Source organism: Mastomys coucha, unplaced genomic scaffold (assembly GCF_008632895.1).
Source record: "Mastomys coucha isolate ucsf_1 unplaced genomic scaffold, UCSF_Mcou_1 pScaffold18, whole genome shotgun sequence".
NCBI classification, from domain to species: Eukaryota; Metazoa; Chordata; class Mammalia; order Rodentia; family Muridae; genus Mastomys; species Mastomys coucha.
Genome location: NW_022196900.1, coordinates 75,341,167 through 75,360,566, shown reverse-complemented (window position 1 = coordinate 75,360,566; position 19,400 = coordinate 75,341,167). Strand labels below are relative to the sequence as shown.

The following is a 19,400-nucleotide window of genomic DNA, read 5'->3' as shown; positions in this document are numbered from 1 at the left end:
GATTAAAGGCGTGCGCCATCACTGCCTGGCTCTATTTATTTTTTTAAGATCCTGTAAGGATCTCTGGTCCCCAGTTTTCACCTGTTGGTACATCAAGATAGGATTTCTTTGTGTAGCGTTGACTGTTCTAGAGCTAGCTCTGTACACCACACCGGCTTTAAACTCAGGAGATCTGCTCGCCTCTGCCTTCCAAAAACTGGGATTAAAGTTCTCAGTGCCACTACCACCCAACTTACTTTTAATTTTTATTTATATGCTTGTGAATGCATACATACAGGGGTGGAATAGAGGTTGGGAGAGTGCCTACAGAGGACCCCACATCCCTAAAGCTGAAGTTACAAGCGATTGTGAGCCTCCTGACACTGGTGCCAGGAACTATAGGCCCTGGCTGTCTAGAATATCAGCCAGCCCCAGTATGCATTTTTTTTTTAAAGATTTATTTATTTTATGTATGTGAGTACCCTGTAGCTGTACAGATGGTTGTGAGCCTTCATGTGGTTGTTGGGAACTGAATTTTTAGGACCTCTGCCTGCTCTGGTGAACCTGGCTCACTCTGGTCGGCCCTGCTCACTCAGGCCCATAAGACTTATTTATTATTATACATAAGTACACTGCAGCTGTTTTCAGATGCACCAGAAGAGGGCATCAGATCTCATTACGGGTGGTTGTGAGCCACCATGTGGTTGCTGGGATTTGAACTCAGGACAGTCAGAGTGCTCTTACCCACTGAGCCATCTTTCCAGCCTCTAGGTAGGCCAATTTTAGGGGTCTATATGAACTAAGCCCTCACTGGTAACTGAAGGCAACAGGTCTCCCTAACCTTAAGTACTTCAGTGTTTGGAAGGAGGAGACCTATCTGGGGCACCAAGCCAGCTATGTGCTGCAATGGTCAGCCTTCTCAGAGGCTTCCTGCCTCCCCACCTTTGCTCAGGCAACAGTTCCCTCTGTACGGATCTCTGGTACCCAGTTTTCACCAGTTGGTACATTGCCTACCCACATCAAAATCCAGTCCCCATGCCATTATCTTCATGAAGTTTTCCTCCACCTTCTTCTGTCAGTCCTTCAAGAATGAATACAGCATGCTGATGGTAAATGCAAGATGCTTCTGTCCACCCCCTCTATCTGGAGAGCTCTGCCAGGGCAGAGGTGTGATTCTCCTGTATCCTGAGAACTATACTACTGTAGTCCCGCTGAACAAAAGGACGAAGAGGGTGTTTTCTCTGAGGTCTTTTAAATACTTGGGCACGCTCAATATTCTCCACTAGTCCTTAACCAATCCTATCACCTAGTCTCTAACCTTTTGTCTCTCCATTTGGGGATGTCTCTAACCTCTTAGGTGTTCTTTTTGCCCCTTCTTTGCCCTCTATCCTTTATCTTCTAGTGGTCATTGCCTCAGACTTGCTTCAATTAAGAAATAGAACAGGAACCAGTCTGTGGTGGCACATGCCTTTAATCCCAGCAGAGGCAGAGGCAGGCAGATCTCTGAATTCAAGGCCAGCCTGATCTACAGAGCAAGTTTCAGGATAGCCAGGGCTACGCAGGGAAATTCTGTCTCCAAAATACAAAAGCAATAAACATGAAGAAAAAAAGTAGAACAGGCTTTGTGAGGGAGCTGTCAAGAGTGCTGGATGGGTACGCGGCTCCTTTAAGAGTGATTGGCGAGGGGCGTGGCCTACGAAAAACAGGCCCGAGAGGGGGTGCGGCCCCTTTAAGTAGCTGCCCGGCCAGGACTTGAAGGCCCGGGACGGGCAGGCAGTATGGGGCGCGGTCACTTTTAGAGGCTCGGCACCGCCCGGGGTGCCCACTTCCTCGAAATGAGACCGGTTCTCTTTAATCAGTGTGTAAGGTGTGTTGGGGGGCGGGCGTTACATCAGCCACCACGTGTGCGCCTCTCAGCTGGCGTGGAGGATGCCGCCCCGCCCCCCGCGGTGGAAAAGTACCGGGGTACCGAGGTCCCCGCCCCCTCGCCCCGCCCCCGCCCGTCCTCGGCCCCTCCCGGATCCGCGGGCAAGCCCCCTCCCGGCTCGCCGGCCTCAGCTCCTGCTCGTGTGCGGCGGCCTGCTGCGGGGTACAGGCTGGGGGGCAAGCACCCCGGAGTTGCGGGAAACCAGGCCTCACCTGTGGCCGCCCGCACTCGCCCCAAGCGTGCCCAGAAGGAAGGCTAGAGTGAAGGCTCGAGTGGCAGGGCGTGGATTTTTACCCGCAGAGTAGCAATCTCCCCCAAACCCCTCTCCGCCCCGCAGTCCCTTTCCAAAGATGCAGCCACGCGAGCCGCGGACAAAAGAGAACCGGAGGGCGCTGGGGCTGGCTCTTCCTCGCTGCTTCCCAGGAACCACGGGCGCGCGGGAACCGGCACCCGGCGGGCGAGTGGGCGGGCAGATTAGGAAGGCCGCCGGCTGGGGCGGCCAGATAGGTAGCCAGGACGGCTGGGAGAGGAGGTGGGGCGAGAGGCTGCACGCGGAGCATAGACCCCGCTGCCGGCTCCCGGCCGCGACAGACCCACTGGCGCCCTAGAAAGACCGAGGACGCTCTTCGGTTCCGGTGCTGCGCGCACAGCCCTGTACCAGCCGCCCCCACTGAGCCGGCGTCGGCACGCAGCGCACCCCCCCATTCCGAAATCACCCTCCCTCCCGCCTGCTTTAGTTCCTTGGTGACAAGGATGACACACAGACTCACGCACCTACCCAGACCTTCGCGGCGAGACAGACATCACAGTGCGAGCACTCACGCTCTTAGCCACAGATGCCCGCAAGCAAACGCTATCGCATCCACGCACCACACACACATCCAAACGCTGGTCCTGTGGCTCAGCCTCCCAGAGTCACACACAGAAACGCCCAGAACCACGTCTGGACAGACGTAGGCACGGGCCGCAAATCCCCCTTCCCCCAGCTCTCTTACCATACTGCTGCCCCCGGCCCAGGCGAGCTGGGTCCGCACCGCGGTGCGCCCAGGTGGCTTTCTTAAAGGGAAAGTTGCATCAGCCTCCCGAGGCTCTCTGCAGCCGCCAGTCCTCCCGCCCCGCCGCGTTGCCTGCCGCTCCTCCAGAGCTTGTTGTGTTTTGGTTTCAGGGAGGCGGGGGCTAAGAGTTTGGTGAAAGTTTGGAGAGTGAAGAAGGCTTGAGAAACCTAGCCAAGTCCCTCCCCTCCCTGAGCGGCTCCCCTGGCCGCCCTCCCCCGCCCTGGTCCCATCTCCTCCCTCCCGCGTGCCGACTACTCAAGCTCCTCCTACCAGGGAATAAGATTACAAGTGGCTCTAGTTTTCAGATGATTGATCCTCACGAACCCCTGGGAGTGAGGCTCGGCAAAGGAGTCCCCTTCTCCTTTGCCTCTCTGCCCTTCAGTTGGGACACTTGGAGGAAGCAGATGTCCTCCCCTTCGGGCTAAGCTTGGAACGAAGCCAAAAGGCCTGGGGCGCTTTGGGGGGCTGGGGCTGCAGTTAGCCCGCCAGGCCCCTGGCCTTCTGCGCCTGCGTTCCCCCTAGAGAGAAGTCAAGAGCAAATTCCGTTCCCTTTGGAGTAATGCCGCTAGAGACTGTGGGCACCGCTGAGAAAAGCCTGGGACCCACTCCTTGTGATTGCAAAGCTGGGGAGCCCTTTTCTCCCGAAATTCTCCAACACTGATTTGATCAGCCCTACCTGGTTAGTCGTGCTACAGAGGCTGCCTACTTCAGGGTGCCTGGATTGCAGTCTCTGCCAAAAAACTGAGCCTCAGTTTCTTCCTCTGCAAAATGGAGAGAATGAACTAAAGAAATGCACGTGAAACGCATTGCTCCAGACTGGCAGTGGTGCCTAGCCTCTGGAACAGGCTTCCATATTTGCTTACCTTGAGCAAACCACCAACCTTCCAGCAAACCAGACAGTACTGATTGCCAGGAAGCAACTGTTGTTGCTTCGCCAGTGTTCAGCGAAAGGTCCTGGTATGGAGAGACGTGCTCCGGATTCCACTCAGCGCCCTGAGTTCTCATCATTTTCCGGCCAGGAAACTTTGCTTGTTCATTGACTTCCAGTCTTCAAAAAGCAGGTGCATCCATGTCAAAATCGCACACAAGACTAACTGGTGTGAGAAGCCACCTTATTAATTTATAATCACTGAAAAAGACAACAGCCAGCACACTGCCTTTAGTTTAGTGCCTCTCTCTACCACACAGCCTTTTCCCAGAACTACCTTCATATATATTGCTCTCTACTGTCATGGAACTCACAATCTGTTCATTCTGGAGGTTTGATCAGATCTAGGAAGACACTTTTAAGTTTGCCCTTGAACACAGCAGATATAGCTTGTTTGGGGTTTATAGTTTCCTACGAACTAATTATCGGAGTTTTACATAAAGTAGGGAGGAGACACATGTAGATCTAAGCAATCTGTTGTGCCTGTGGCCTTTGAGTATGCTTGTGTAGAAGCTCCTAGAAGTGTTACTGTGGGTCCTGCAGCAGGGTGTGTAATTGTGTGTGTGCTCAAGTCCTGGATGGGCAGATAGTATCTAAATACTTCTCATCTTTCCTACCAGGAGTTAGGTTTCTCTACAAATTGTTTATGGTCTCTCATATCCTGCCTCCTCTTTAGATTATCCGAAACAGCTCCTTCCCAAGACAGGTGGCTAGGAGGCTGTTGAGAGAAGCCGCCAGGTAAAGGGAATTAAGGGAAGGCTGGGGTTGAGGGAGAGGCTTCCGTCTGCCTTATATGGACCTAAAAGGCATTACATGGGTTCTAAGAAAATGTTTAAAACTTTATTTTGAATTTTTCCTTTTTTTTTCTCCCTCTATTCATTTTGCATCCAGATTCAGCCCCTCTTCCTGGTGCCCCCTCACACACAGCCCTTCTCCACACTCTGAATTTTTTTTTTCTGGAGATGGGGTCTCACTATAAAGCTCTGGCTGACATTGACCTCACTGTATAGGCTAGGCTGACCTCCAACTCAATGATCTACCTGCTTCTGTTTCCACAGTACTGGGATTAAAAGCTTTTATGCTGAGCTTTGTGTGTATGTGAGAGGGTTGTTTTGTTTTATTCTTGTTTGCTTTTTGTTTATTTGCTTTGTTTTGGTTTGGTTTTTGAGACAGTGACCACTACTATGCAGCTCTGGATGACATGAAATTTGCTATGTACCCCTGGCTGGCCTTGAATCACTGGCACTCCTCTCTTCTACCTCTCTTGTTAGTGGCCCAGTGAAAAGTAGGTCCCTTATCCACTCTAAGGAACCCATTTGAAGGGGAGCTGATGCAGGGATACTGAGAGCTAGACACCCAGAGTAGAAACCTCCCCTCCCTGCCCCCCCCCCCACTGAAGCCTAGGGAGGTTTGAGGAGGAGAAAGAGGTGTGCAGAATTAGTATTACCAGAAAGTTTGGGATTTGAGAAGCAACCTAGTTCTTAAGTTCAGGGTTTGAGGAAAAAGATTATTATCTTGAGGGGCATTTGGAGAAATTTGGCATGCTGGCTATGAAGGGTTTTTTTGCTATTTAACAGTGACAAAGCAAAAAAGATGTGTGTATGTTATCCATCTGATTAATAAAAAGCTTCAGACGGCCACACATTTGCTTGCAGTAGGTCTTAAAGAGAGGCTGGAGGGAGACACTCCATTGGTAAAAAGCTGTCTCTGAGAGACAGGAACTAGAGTGTCTGGTTTTTTCCAATCAGTATGAAGTCTCAGGGGAGACAGGTCTGGGCCTAGCCCAGGTCAGAGCTGGGAGGGCCTTCATGCTTGATGGGGAGGTCCCCGCCCTGGGCAGCTGGACCACAGGAAGAAAAGACATGGCCAGCCAGTGGGAGAGGAGGGTGGTCAGGTCTAATAGACAAGAGGAAGGATGGGGCCAGATCACGGCCGCCTGCTACCTGAGGACAGGACAGCAAGCAAGTGCGCAGGCAGTGCTGGACCACACCCACTGCTTACTGAGGTGTGTCTCTGGAACCTCTAGTTACAGAGTTATTTCCTGGGAGGGTTGGGTCCAGCAGCAGATCTCCCAGTGCTGGCTGGGTGCCTGTCTGTTGTCACCAACAAGCCAGCAAGGATTACATCCTGTGTATCAGAGGACTTAACTGGAGTCCAAATAGGTATAGAAGAGGAATAGCAGACTTGAGCCACTTTTAGAGGCATCTTAATGGAGGTGTGTTGAGCACACTACGGAGAAATTGGTGCTGTTCTGTACTTTAAATTTGAGCATGGTTCCTACCTCCTTACAGTCCCAGCCTAGGGGGCTAGGAAGCATTGTTAGGAGGATCCTGTCTTGGCTTTGCTCTCAGAATCATCCTCTCTTGAACTTGAAACCCAACCATCATTACACAACTCCTTCCCGGCCCTGACCCAGTGTGGAACAGCTGTTTAAATCCATGAGTTCCTCTGGGGCTCCACGTGCCTCTTGGGTCATCTTGTGTCACCCTCGTTCATGACAGCTTAAGTCAATCCAGGCAGGACTTCAGTGTCCACAAATGACATCAGGCAGACAGACAGGAAGCATTGACCTTGGCCCTGTCTAGGTAGCCCTCCAAGTCTCCAGAGGAGTCAATGCCTAGATTCTTACATGCCTTTAACAGCGCTTTACAATGCCAAGGAAACCAGCATTCCCCCAACTGTAGAGGACTCAAAATCTGTGCTCAAATGTTCCCTACATTGAACTTGCAGAATATCATTGTCATAGGTCACCAGAGAAGAGGAGAGGTGGCTCTACGTGACTGGTGTGAGCCGAGGAGTAGCCATGACTGAAGTGGGCTGGAAGTAACAGTGACAAAAGTGGAGATGTCCTGCCTGGCCATGTTCCCACCTAAGCCTGGAATGGCTTTTCCTCAGGCCCTACCCAACTCTGGTCATAGGACCTGTAAAATTTAGCAACCACTTAACCAAATATCGCTGACCATCTATTGTGTGCTAAGAATTGTGTCGCTCTCCAAGAATATGGCCCTGACTAAGAGGGGTCTCCCCCCTCCACACATGGGGTGCTTGATATGTATCATTGTTGGAGTGTTGGCATATAGTCCAATATGAGGTCATCTAGAGTCCATGTGTGGTCAAGGACATGGCTATGAGACTGAGTCCTATGGGCACACCATAGATAACATGGTGTTGTGTCACCAGGAGCGGTATCCACATGTTTATGTGTGTGACCAGCAGTCTATGCCATGGTGCTTTGTTCATCTGACTGTCCATTCCAACGATCCCTCCCTTCTCAGTGCTGTTCCAAGGGATGGGACGGAAGGTCCCTCTGACTCCCAAATATTGAGTCTCTCTGTGAGGAGGACAGGGCTGACTCCAGACCTGAGGCTGATACTCAGTGCTTCCCTGTGGTGGCATAAATTCTTCCCACTGTCCCTGTTCCCAATGAACCCAGAGCCCCTATGGATGGGGAGGACAGGAAGAGGAGTGGTTATGTGTGAAGCAGCCAACACCAAAATAGCTCTACCCTGGGGGAGGATCCTGTGACACCACCCCTGGCTCCCAGTCCAGCTGCTGACCTGGTGCCTGGGGAGCACTGCTTTCTGATCTCACTTTCCCAGCTTCTCTTGGACATGAATGATGGACAAAGCTTCCCCACAAGTGATGACATCCCAGGGAATGAGGCTGCTGGGAAGGGAGCCCTCGAGGGCTGGAGACAGGGTGACCTGGTTGCCTAGGTGGGTGGGGTTCCTTCTGCCAGCAAGCCTTCCTACAGGTCCAAGCAGCTGGGAAGGCAGGGCTGGATAAGACATGTGGGGTACAGGGGGGTGTGCCTTATCTGTCCCCGACACATGTCTGATAAGCCTCTTACCAGGGCCTGGCCCCCGGGGAGCAGGTGTGGAGGGGAAAGGCCAGCTGGGGCTGGCTCCATACCAGGAAAGACAGCAGGGCCAGGAAGTTCTGGCGCAACCCAGGAAAGGGAAGGAAGGCTGTCTCTGTGAGACATGGGGATTGGTGCTCAGAATCCTGCTTCCCAGGATTGGCACCCCAGGTCCTCTACTACTGAGACTTGGAACCCATGTCTTCAGGCTTCCTCTGTGCTAGGAGCAGTGGCTGAAGCCTGACATTGTGTGGGATTAAAGGATTTGCCCAGTAGGGGTGTGAAAGAAGGGAGAACTGTGCATGCTTCCTCCTAGTCAGGATCTTCCCTTAGAGTGTGCCCTGCATGTCCAGAATCATACAGGGGCCCTAGCTGGGTTTACCAGAATCTTCCCAGCCTCGATACACCTGTATGCCTCCCTAGTCTGCACATATCCGCAAACTCCAGGAATCCCAGCCTTCCTGGGAAATTTGTTTCCAACAAATTCCACAGGCACCTTGGAGCCCTGATGCCCTCTGGTGACAAGAGCCACACATGGCAGTTACCGTGACTCTTCAGGTCACACTGGGTCAGACAGTGGACTATACTATCATTTGCCTAGTTATTTTATGTTATCTTCACGTCAAATTTGTAAAGTAAAAATAATCTCCATTTTCTAGAGGTAAGGACATACAGGTTAAATAATTATACAATTAATCAGTGGAAAAGATTGAACTTGAGCCCAGGCTGGCATGTGTCCAAAGTCTATGCTATCAGAGTATGCACAGACTGCTTAGAGTGTGTGTGTACATGGATACTCAAGGCAGACGATGTTTAACATAGGGGCCATGCTGGTCTCTGAGGGTCATGAATGAGTCTAGGGCGGGTTGAAGCTCTCTGTCTGTGACTATGAAACAGTAAGAACTGGGTTGGACACTATGAGGTTGGCTGTTGGCTCTTGGAACTTTTCTATGGCTTTTATGTGACTGTGTAGCTGTAACATACACATGGTTCAGCTTGTTACTTATGTGAGAGTAGCCACAGCAGTGAGTGAGTGTGTGTGTGTGTGTGTGTGTGTGAGAGAGAGAGAGAGAGAGAGAGAGAGAGAGAGAGAGAGAGACAGACAGACAGACAGACAGACAGACAGACAAAGGCAGAGACACAGACAGACAGACAGAGAACATAACTGGGTGGCTGTATTATGGACATTCTGCAGCTAGTGGGGTTGTGAGAGCAGAGAAGGTGGCAGAGGGCCCTGAGTTCCCAGCACCACTAGGCTTTTGAGTCCCAGGACTGTGTCGGCTCACCATGACATACATGATGGATGGCTTCACATGCCTGATACAGTCCCCTGGGGCCGAATTCTCCTCCTCTCCTCCCCCCACTTTTATTTTTGAGGAAGTAAAGCAAATAGTACCACAGATGGCGTTGGTCTTCTTTTTTTTTTTTCCATGAGATATTTGTGAAAGCATTTTACATGCCTTGTAGTGATGGCTTTTTTAAAAGAGTCATTTAAAAAGAAAAGAAAATGGACCAGAGAGCCAGCTGGGCAGGTGAAAGGGCTTGGAGCACTAGCCTGATGAGGTGAATTCTGAACCTCTGTGGATGCCCAAATCAGTAATGGAGGTCTATAATACCAGCATGCCTATGGTGAGATGGGAGACAGAGACAGGAGAATGAATCCACAGAAGCAGGTCAGCTACCCTGGAGCAGGAAGTGCAATGGTAAACAGGAGATCCTACCTTGAACAAGGTGGAAGGGGAGGACCAATATCCAAGATTATCCTCTAACCTATACACACACACACACACACACACACACAGTGACATGCGCATGCCTTCACACACAGACTCATACATACATAACACACACACACATATATTTTAAAGTAAAATATAAAGTAAATGTGGCTATTGTGTGAGCTGGAGCTGACTATGTAAGGCCAGGCTGGCCTCCAGTTCACATTGAGCCTTCTTCTCGAACTGGGATTGCAGTGCTGAGATTGTAATCTCATTGCAGGGATTATAGGTATGAGCCGCTGCACCTGGGTTAGCTGTTGTAATTCTGTAATTTGAACAATTCTGAGATGCTAACTGATCCTGGTAGGAGCAAAGATCCTTTCAGGGGATCCACAGGCAAAAGCTATTTGCTAACAGTAACAAATCATTATCTGCCACTTTGACTTGCTGATATTTCCACTGAGGACACCAGAGTGACAGTAAGTAGAAATTCTGGCATGTAAGTAGGGGTCAAGGAACTTGGCAGCTGATTAGGAACTATGCATTGAATTGTCTTTTCGAAGGGCGGGGACTGAGGGATAGGTTTGTTTAGAGATGTCCTGATTTTGTTTATGTGTATGCATGTTTTGCCTGTGTATGTGCATGGTGACTGCAGCAGTCTGTTGGAAACCACCATACAGTGACTGGGAATCAAGCCTGGGTCCTCTACAAGAGCAAAATGTATTCTTAACCTCTGAGCCATCTCTCCAGCCCCAACTAACTTGCTTTGTGAGCCAAGGTCCTGGTCTTCTCTCAGCCTCTCAAGTGCTGGGACAACAGGTAGAAGTGCTGAGATTACAGGTGTCCAGGTGCTTGGAGAACAGGTGTCCAGGTGCTTGGAGAACAGGTGTCCAAGTGCTGGGATTACAGGTGTCCAGGTGCTGGGATCACAGGTGTCCAGGTGCTGGGATTACAGGTGTGTGCCTCCACACCCTGCTCAATGACTGGCTGTACATAACCTTCTAGGCCATGCCTTTTCAATATTGTGTATGATAAAATGGGAAGTATACTTCATTTACCAGAATACTGGACTGCTGGCCCACAGGGAAAGCAGAGTGCCCACCTACCAAAGTGGGGATTCCTGAGAAGGAGGCAGATCCTGAGATGTGCTTGGAGCCTGGGATGTCTGGAAGCTCATGAGCTGAATTTCCCCAACATGATGAGCTGTAATTCTCAGACTGGGGTATTTGTCAGACCTTTTCTCTAAAATGAATGAAATGAGTCTGTTAGTCCAAGAAATAAAGTATTAGTGTTTGTTGCCAAAGATGAAATTAGAGCTTCTATGTAAAAATTAGAATTGGTAAAATTGTTGCCATGAATTTAAAGCTTCCCAGACCTGATGAGACTAGTGGTAATGTTCTGAATGTGCATTTCTACTGAGTTTTTGATATTGTATAGTGAGATGTGTCAACATTTAAACAGGTGGGAGGCTGAGGCAGGAAGATTTCTATGAGTTCTATTTAATCCTGAACCAGGACATCCTGGGCTACACTGTGAGGCCCTGCCTCAAAAAAAGAAGGGAAACTGAGCATGAGGGCACATGGCTGTGATCCCAACACTTGGGAGGCGGAAGTGGGAAGATTAGGCCTCGGAGTATCCTCAGCTTCATAGTGAGTTCCGGACCAACCTGGGCTACATGAGAAATTTCGTGAGAGAGGGAGAGAGAGAGATTGGGGGGGAGGTGGAGGGGAGAGAGAGAGCTGTGTAGGTTGGTCAAGCAGTATTCTTCAAATGATTTAATACCTCTTACAAAATCATGCTGTGTAAATGAGCTGTTCAAAGTATAACACAGATCAATGAGTACTTTTCTGGGGACAGACTCTTGCATGTTATCCATTCTAACGATAACCTTGAGCTCACGATCCTCACCGCACAAGAATAGACCAATTAATGTACTAAAATATGAAAAGTCTTCAATGCTATTTATCTTCAGGAAGCTATCATCTCCAGCTTTCCGGGAACATCAAGAATATCCACAATTAGCTGGAAAGGTTATTTGGTACTTGTCATTTCCTATGAGATAAAACCTTCCATCTTAAGATGCAGGATGTTCTAAGGCAGCACTTCTCAACCTGTGGGTCGTAACCCCTTTGGCAAACCTCTATCCCCCAAACTATTTATGTTATGTTTCATAACAGTAGCAAAATTTTAGTTATGAAGTAGCAACAAAAATAATTTTATGGTCGGGAGTCACCACGGCAGAAGGAATTGTGGTAAAGGGTGGTAGCATTTTGAAGATTGAGAAGCACTTGTCTAAAGGGAGGGGCAACACTCCATTCCTCAGGGAAGCTGCTTAGTTAGATTCAAGAAGTAAACAACTTAAAAACTGCAAGAAGTCCCTGAAGCCGACCAGATTGAGTAGGTTCCTCCTTTCTCAAACGTACAGAAGCAGTAAGAACTACTGAGAGATACTCTCAGACAAGCTGAGCTCCCAAGAAGAGACATCCGGCAGACGCCGCTGTTGCTTTTCGCCGCTTGCTGCAGACATGGTCAACCCCACCGTGTTCTTCGAGATCAAGGCCGATGGCGAGCCCTTGGGCTGCGTCTCCTTCAAGCTGTTTGCAGACAAAGTTCCAAAGGCAGCAGAAAACTTTTGTGCACCTGAGAGAAAGGATTTGGCTATACAGGTTTCTCCTTTCACAGAATTATTCCAGGATTCATGTGCCAGGGCGGTGACTTTGCACGCCATAATGGCACTGGTGGCAGGTCCATCTACGGAGAGAAATTTGAGGATGAGAACATCCTGAAGCATGCAGGTCCTGGCATCTTGTCCATGGCAAATGCTGGACCAAACACAAATGGTTCCCAGTTTTTTATCTGCACTGCCAAGACTGACTGGCTGGATGGCAGGCATGTGGTCTTTGGGAAGGGGAGAGAATGGAGCGTTTTGGGTCCAGAAATGGCAAGACCAGCAAAAAGATCACCATTAGACTGTGAAGAGCTGTAATTTCTTTTGACTTGCAGGCAGTTTACCCATCAAAGCACTCCTTCTGTAGCTCAGGAGAGCACCCCCCAACCCATCTGCTCGCAATACCCTGTCATCTCTGCTCTTACTGAAGTTCTTTCATATTTTTTCCTCATTCCCCTTCAAGTCTAGCTGGATTGCAAAGTTAAGTTTATGATTATAAATAAAAACTAAGGAAAAAAGAGAGAGAGAGACACCCTTCATCAAAGTGACATTGTTGGGCCTGCAGGCTGTCCAGTGAGCCCCAGGTGGCCACCTTTCTGACCACAGCACTGGGTGCTGGGGTGGGCTTTGTGATAAAGCTGTCGTTCCATCATTTCTGATCCTTGCCCATATTCCTATAAGTAATGCCAATAAATTCATTATTTACCAGGTTGGATTCTGGTGTACCCATGCTTTGTTCTGTCAGAGGTTCCCTATGCGGGGTGAGTAGATGCTTGTTTATATTTCCCTAGACATAGGGTGGCACAGCATAATGGTCCCCAGGCAGGGACTGGCAGAACCAGAGATAAGTTTGGGAGGAGCTGTTGCATGGTCCTGGCTAGTGGTGGCGGGGGGATGGAACAGAGGCTGCACAGTCTGAGGATAGAACAACCGGTAGGCATGCAGGGATGAAGGTGAAGATTCTGACGTTTTTAAGGGATAAAATTTCCTCAGGCCTTGAGAGTAACACGTAAGGGACAAGAGTGTCAACAGGTTGCTTGAGGTTTAACGGCCACTGCTATGTGCATGAAAGTTGTAAGGTGGAGATGACCACTCAGTGGAGATTCACTTGCAGAAGAGCAGCCAGATGGAAGATGGCTGATCTTACAGCCAACAGGATACTTAGAAAAGAGGGTGCAAGTTAAATCTCTGCTAAGGAGCTTTTCATGGGATCCAAAACCTTAGAGTCCATAGGAAGAATCAAGAATCAGGAGAAAAGTTCACAGCTGACAAAATAGAAGATACTGTCCCGGACAGTATTTTGTCGTCGGCTTGACGCAAGCTAGAGGAGGGAGCATCAATGGAGAAAATGTCCCCACCAGATTAGCCTGTGGTACATTTTCTTGCTTGATGATTGATGTGGATGGGCTCAGCTCACTGTGGACAGTGTCCCACCTGGGCTGGTGGTCCTAGATGCTGTATGAAAGCAGGCTGAGCAAGCTATGAGAAGCAAGCCCATCAGCACCGCTTCTCTGCATCAGCATCTGCTTCCAGGTTCCTGCCCAGACTCTCCTCAGTGATGGACTGTCACCTGGAAGTGTAAAGTGAAATAAACCCTGTCCTCCTCAAATTGTCTTTGGTCATGGTGTTTTACCACAGCAATAGAAACTTCAACTAAAGTAGAAATATCTCAGGCCAGACCTTTAATAAAGAAGAAAAAAATATCTGAGATTCAATATGCAGATGGAGGCCTTCACAATGGCCCATCAAAGAAACCCATGTTAATCATGGGACACACAGCACCTGAGCCACTTGAGCTGGAAAAAGACTTTAAACCCAGCCGTAAAAAGAGCCTCTCACCACCTGGCTTGTGAGGCTGTTGGGGAATGGGGGGGGGGTGTCAATGGGTACAGTCTAAGCACCGCAAAAGCAGAAAAAATAAGTAATATAATCATCCATCATTCCTTGAGACGAAGACTGCACAACCTGAGCTGTGGAGTCGTCTCTAATGGACTGGCTCCTATGGGCCATTAGAGACTCCTGGTTATCACCAGCTGAGGTCCCCCATGGATGTCAGGGACTGGAGGACAACAGAGAGAAGTGGGCACGTGAGAGGACATATTTGATGCCCAGTTTGTGAACCTGTTTGTTCACAAATGTTTATAGGGGGCTTGATGTTGCTGAGCCCCTGGGGTAGGACATAATAACCTCTGGGAGGTGGAGAGGCTTTGCCGGATAGAAATGACTTAGACCAGCATGTATGTAGGCCGGTCGGGTACTAAAACAGGTAAGATGAGAGGAAGCCAAGCAAAGGGACCTCTCTGTGACTCGTGGATTCCAACGTGGGTAGATTTACAGCTAGCTGGCTCCTTAGGAAAAAGACAAGTGGAAACCCAAAGTTGGTGCTGGTGAGCCTTTTAACGGCTTTATAAGACGTGACCAACAGTTCACTATTTGGGGCAGGGGAGGCATGGCTAGAGAGCTGGCTCTGCAGTTAGAGTATGCATTGCTCTTTCCTGAGGACCTGAGTGAGATCCCCAGCAACCACACCAAACTTCTCACAAGCTCACTCCTCTGGCCTCTGTAGGCACCTCTGCACTCTAGTGCACATCCCCATATTACAGACACATAATTTAAAAAGAAAAAAGAAACAAGACCATAAGAGGATTCCCAAACCAAAAGCCATGGGAGATCCCTCCTGCACACCCCTCCCCTTACCCCGAAGGAGGTCAGGATTAGGCTAATGGCACTTCCAGATGAGCGTCATGCAGGATAACTGGACTTGTGTTAATGTTTAAAATATTTGGGCCAGACATGGTGATGCACACCTTTAATCCAGCATGTGGCCCTGTTTAGAAGTAGTTCTCTGGGGTGATACCAATCTTCGTTGTCAGGATATCAGCAGTCCAGTCCACAACATCAAACACAAATCAGTAGCAGAAGTCCAGTCCAATTGGCAAACATCAAAGATGAATCAGTAGCAGCGGTTTGATCCAAAAGAAACCACGAGGCTCCGTCGAATCGGCATGAGTCTGAGGAAGCAGCAAGAAGCAGCTGGAATACCATGAGAAGTTCTTTGGTGCCTTCTTCTCTACAAAGTCACGACAAACAAAGATCAGTGAAGACCAACAAAGTGTTGCAAGGTGAACTAATGCAATCCACAGTCCCTTGGGCTCTACTCGTACTCTTTCCACATATCATTGGTCCTCTCAAGTGTCTGCCTCAGCAAAACATCCTTTCATAAGACAGCTTCCAGAAAGACATCACATGACTCAACTGAGTCTCCAAAGAAACCAGAGATTTCCACAGCGCTTATGTGTGTGTGTGTGTGTGTACATATATGTACAATAACAAAGAGAAAGAGGCCGATGTTTAGAGAGGGTGCAGAGGTGGTACATGAGGGAGGAAAAAGAAGGTGAAAAGTGATGTAATTATATTTAATATTTTCTTTTTCTTTTTCTTTTTTTTTTTTCCTTCGAGACAGGGTTTCTTTATGCAGCCTTGGCTGTCCTGGAACTCACTCTGTAGACCAGGCTGGCTTCGAACTCAGAAATCTGCCTGCCTCTGCCTCCCAAGTGCTGGGATTAAAGGCATGCGCCACCACTGCCCGGCTATACTTAACATTTTCAATTAAAAATAAAAAATAAGAATTGTAATGAAAATGATTTTAAAACAAGCAAAATGTTTTCATGTGGTATTAGATGCCAGTAGAAACTCAGTGTCTTGTTTGTTGTGAGCTGTGATCCCTGACACTTCTGCAGAGTGGGTAAGGATGGGCTGTCAGAGTGCTTCTTCTCCAAGGGTGTCTCTGTAACTCGGCTGCTTGTTATGGGAGAGTGGTTTGGTTGGGACTTGACTGTCATCCTGCCCATCCTCTGTAAAAGGTCTTATTGTATAGAAGACAGAATGGTCACTCACAAGTGTTCTACAGATGTGAGACCCATTTGAGTGCCATTGAAATACACAAGATGGAAAATCAGCCCTTGAAGGATACAAGGGCTGCATGCATCTGTGAATGCTTGCCCTTGTTGGAGAAGGCACGGGGGATGCCCACAGGTGATTATTTTTACACTCTACAGCAGCCTGCACCTTTAAATAAAAATAAAAATTTGTTTTTGTTTGTTTGTTTGTTTGTTTGTTTTTTCGAGACAGGGTTTCTCTGTATAGCCCTGGCTGTCCTGGAACTCACTCTGTAGACCAGGCTGGCCTCGTACTCAGAAATCCGCCTGCCTCTGCCTCCCAAGTGCTTGGATTAAAGGCATGCACCACCACTGCCTGGAAAAATAAAAATTTGTATTTAAATTTTAAATCTTATTTAAAAATAAAACAAAACAAAAACAAAAAGCAAAAACAGGCATCAAAAGTCAAACGGCTGTCAATAAGAATCCCAGCGCGTGTGCCTGGAAAGTGGCTCCACGAGGAAGAGCACATAGAATTCCTCCTGAGGCCCAGGGTTCAGCCCCCAGCACCCGCCTCAGGCAGCTCACACCTGCCTGCAGCTCCAGATGTCGGGAGAGCTGACACCTCTATTCTGCAGGTGCCTGTACTCATGTGCACATATCCAAACATGGACATACACATACAATTAACTTTTTTTTTTAAATCTGAAAAACATCCCGGTGTTAGTGGTGGGTTACATTCCAGGAGTTGATGACTGAGATCTTAGAGTAATACAGACTCTATAGTCACTGCTGTTGGTTGCTTTTCAGAACTGGATGGTAAAGAGTCTGTTGCTAAAGATGTCTCATGCTTTGGTTGCAAGAATTCAAGAAATAGTGTTTGGACTGAGTCAAAATCTTCTCTCTGTGGGGTAGCTTTTGTAGTACCAGAGGAGCTGTAAGGTTGCTGGAGAGGAGCTGTAAGGTTGCTAGAGAGAATTGTGGCTCAAAGTCATATTCAGCGGTGGCTCCTGCAGGCTTCGGATGGAGAGTGCCGCGCAGGATGTGCCAGGCAAGGTGCATGCCAGCCAGTGTAATATGGCATGAGTGGTTACAGACAGAACGCGTTCTGATGGACTTAATGCCTGCTCCACAGGGCAACATTCACATCTGGTACTGGAAACCTAAGATACAAACCTGTGCCCAGGGAAGGAGCTTCCCAGCATTGGTGGTTGTGGCCACGGACTGTGACTGGAGACAACCTTTCAGAGTCAGTACTCTCCTTCCGCTATGTGGGTGAAGTGCATGTTTCTGGTTGTGTCCTGTGATGCAGATTCACGTGGTGTTTGCTGAGGCGCGACCTGTCGGAGGACACCTGATGTTTGGAGAGAGTATAAATAGGATGAAACAGACAGTGACACTCCTTGGTCTGATGTCTTCGCTGATCTTCTCTTCATTGAGAGAGGCACAGCACAGGGTTCCTGGCATTCCTGCTGGTCCTAGTTGCTCCCTGACTTCTGCTAACTCGGTGGAGGCCTGGCAGTTTCTGCTGGATCATGCCACTGCTGTCGATTCGTATTTGGTGACACTTTTGAACTGGACTGTTCGTATCCTGACACTACTGAACTGGACTGCTGGTAACCTGACAAATGGAGACTGGAATTGCTGCAAAGAACTACTTCTAAACAGGTTCATATCCCTTTGTCCTATTTACCATATTTTCTCCCCTGCCTTTGGACGGTGGGCCGGAAGCGAGGGTTGAAGCATTTGAGAACTCTTATTAAAGTAGTTTTTGAAAACTCTAAGCATACATGTGGGCCCCAGGAGCTGAACTCAGGTCCTCTCAGGGTTACCTGAGGCATTTCATGGGCCTTAAACTTTCGTGTACAGCTCAGGACCACCTTCCTGGAGGTAGAACCACCCATAGTGCACATGCCTGCCATCCAAGCCCTTGGGAGGTAGAAGTGGGAGGATCATCAATCATTAATTAAGAAAATGCCTCACAGACTGATTTACATGCCAAGCTGATGAAGGCAGTATCTTAGTCGAGGTTCCTGCTTCCCTGGTGACTCAGTTTGTGTCAAGTTGACAAAACTGATATCATTTCCTAGTACAAACAAGCCCACACAAATGTGTGCTCCACATACAGATAGAGAGATAGATAGATAGATAGATAGATAGATAGATAGGTAATAAATGTAATAGAAGACTCATGTAAAGCTCTGGGTTCAATCCCTACAACTTCATAATATAACACACACATAGTAAGTAGACACTTTTCATTAACAGTTCATAAGAGTTTGTTATTTTAAATTAATTAGTTTGTTTGTTTTTCGAGACAGGGCTTCTCTGCATAGCCTGGCTGTCCTGGAACTCACTCTGTAGCTCATGCTGGCCTTGAACTCACAGAGATCCACCTGCCTCTTCCTCCCCAATGCTAAGATTGAAGGCATGTGCTACCACCTCTCAGCTGGATTAATACATATTTAACCAAGTGCAGGTTAGCCTCAGTCTCCTGACAACCCTCCTCCCTCCGCCTCCCAAGTTCTAGAATTTCAGGTGGGAACCACCATGAAGGGCTTAGATAATTACTTTAAAAACAAAACAAGAGCCTGACATTAAAGCACCTGCCTGCAATCCAAGTCTTTGGGAGGTAGAAGTGGTGGGAGGATCAGGAGTTCAAGGTCGTCCTTGGCTACGTAGTAAACTCCAGGTCAGCATGAGTTACATGATACCCTGTCTCAAAACAGGAAAGAAACAAAAACAAGGGTTGGAGAGAAGGCTCAATGGTTCAGAGTGTTTCAAAGAGTGCCAATTTGGTCCCCAGCACCCATGTGAGACAGCTCCCAGTTACAGGTAACTCTGGGTCCAAGGGATCTGATGCCCTCTTCTGGACCCTGGAGGCACCTGATCTGTCTTGAAGACTCTGCCCAGTGTAGACACATACACACACATCCATGTAATTAAAAAAATAAATCTTAAAGCAAAACATCTTGGGCTCAGGACTACGTCACTTGTCTGGTACATGCAGAGTCATGGGTTTCATGCCCACACCCGCAAAACAATCCTAAACAACAAAAGCCCTATTTTATTTTACTTTTTTGGCCTTAGAACTTTGTTATTATTAGATCAATATTAAAGGATTGTGGGGGGCAGACAGCACTGGAGAGATGGCTCAGTCATTAAGTGCCCTTGCTGTTTTTCCAAAGGACCCAGGTTTGCTTCCCAGCACCCACAGCCCATAAGCATCTGTAACTCTGCTCTCAAGGGATCTGACGCCTTCTCTTGGCTCCTCCTAAAGCAGGCAGGCACCCACATGGTGCACTGACATACACATAGGCAGAACATCCATACAGATAAAATAAGTGAAATAATTTTTAGTGTCTTTTAACTAATTTAACTAATTAGT

General features: G+C 48.4%; 1 protein-coding gene and 1 pseudogene across 1 annotated transcript in view; one reads left to right on the top strand and one right to left on the bottom strand.

Moving 5' to 3' along the window:
- The window catches only part of Slc6a9 (solute carrier family 6 member 9), a 36,031-nt gene extending 32,890 nt beyond the window's left edge, over positions 1-3,141 (bottom strand). Inside the window, exon 1 of the mRNA XM_031378385.1 lies at positions 2,902-3,141. The gene's annotated coding sequence lies outside the window, so the exon portion shown is untranslated. The remainder of the gene's footprint in view (positions 1-2,901) is intronic.
- An 8,790-nt stretch (positions 3,142-11,931) lies between these two features.
- LOC116095755 lies at positions 11,932-12,442 on the top strand (annotated as a pseudogene).
- Positions 12,443-19,400: the final 6,958 nt, after the last annotated feature.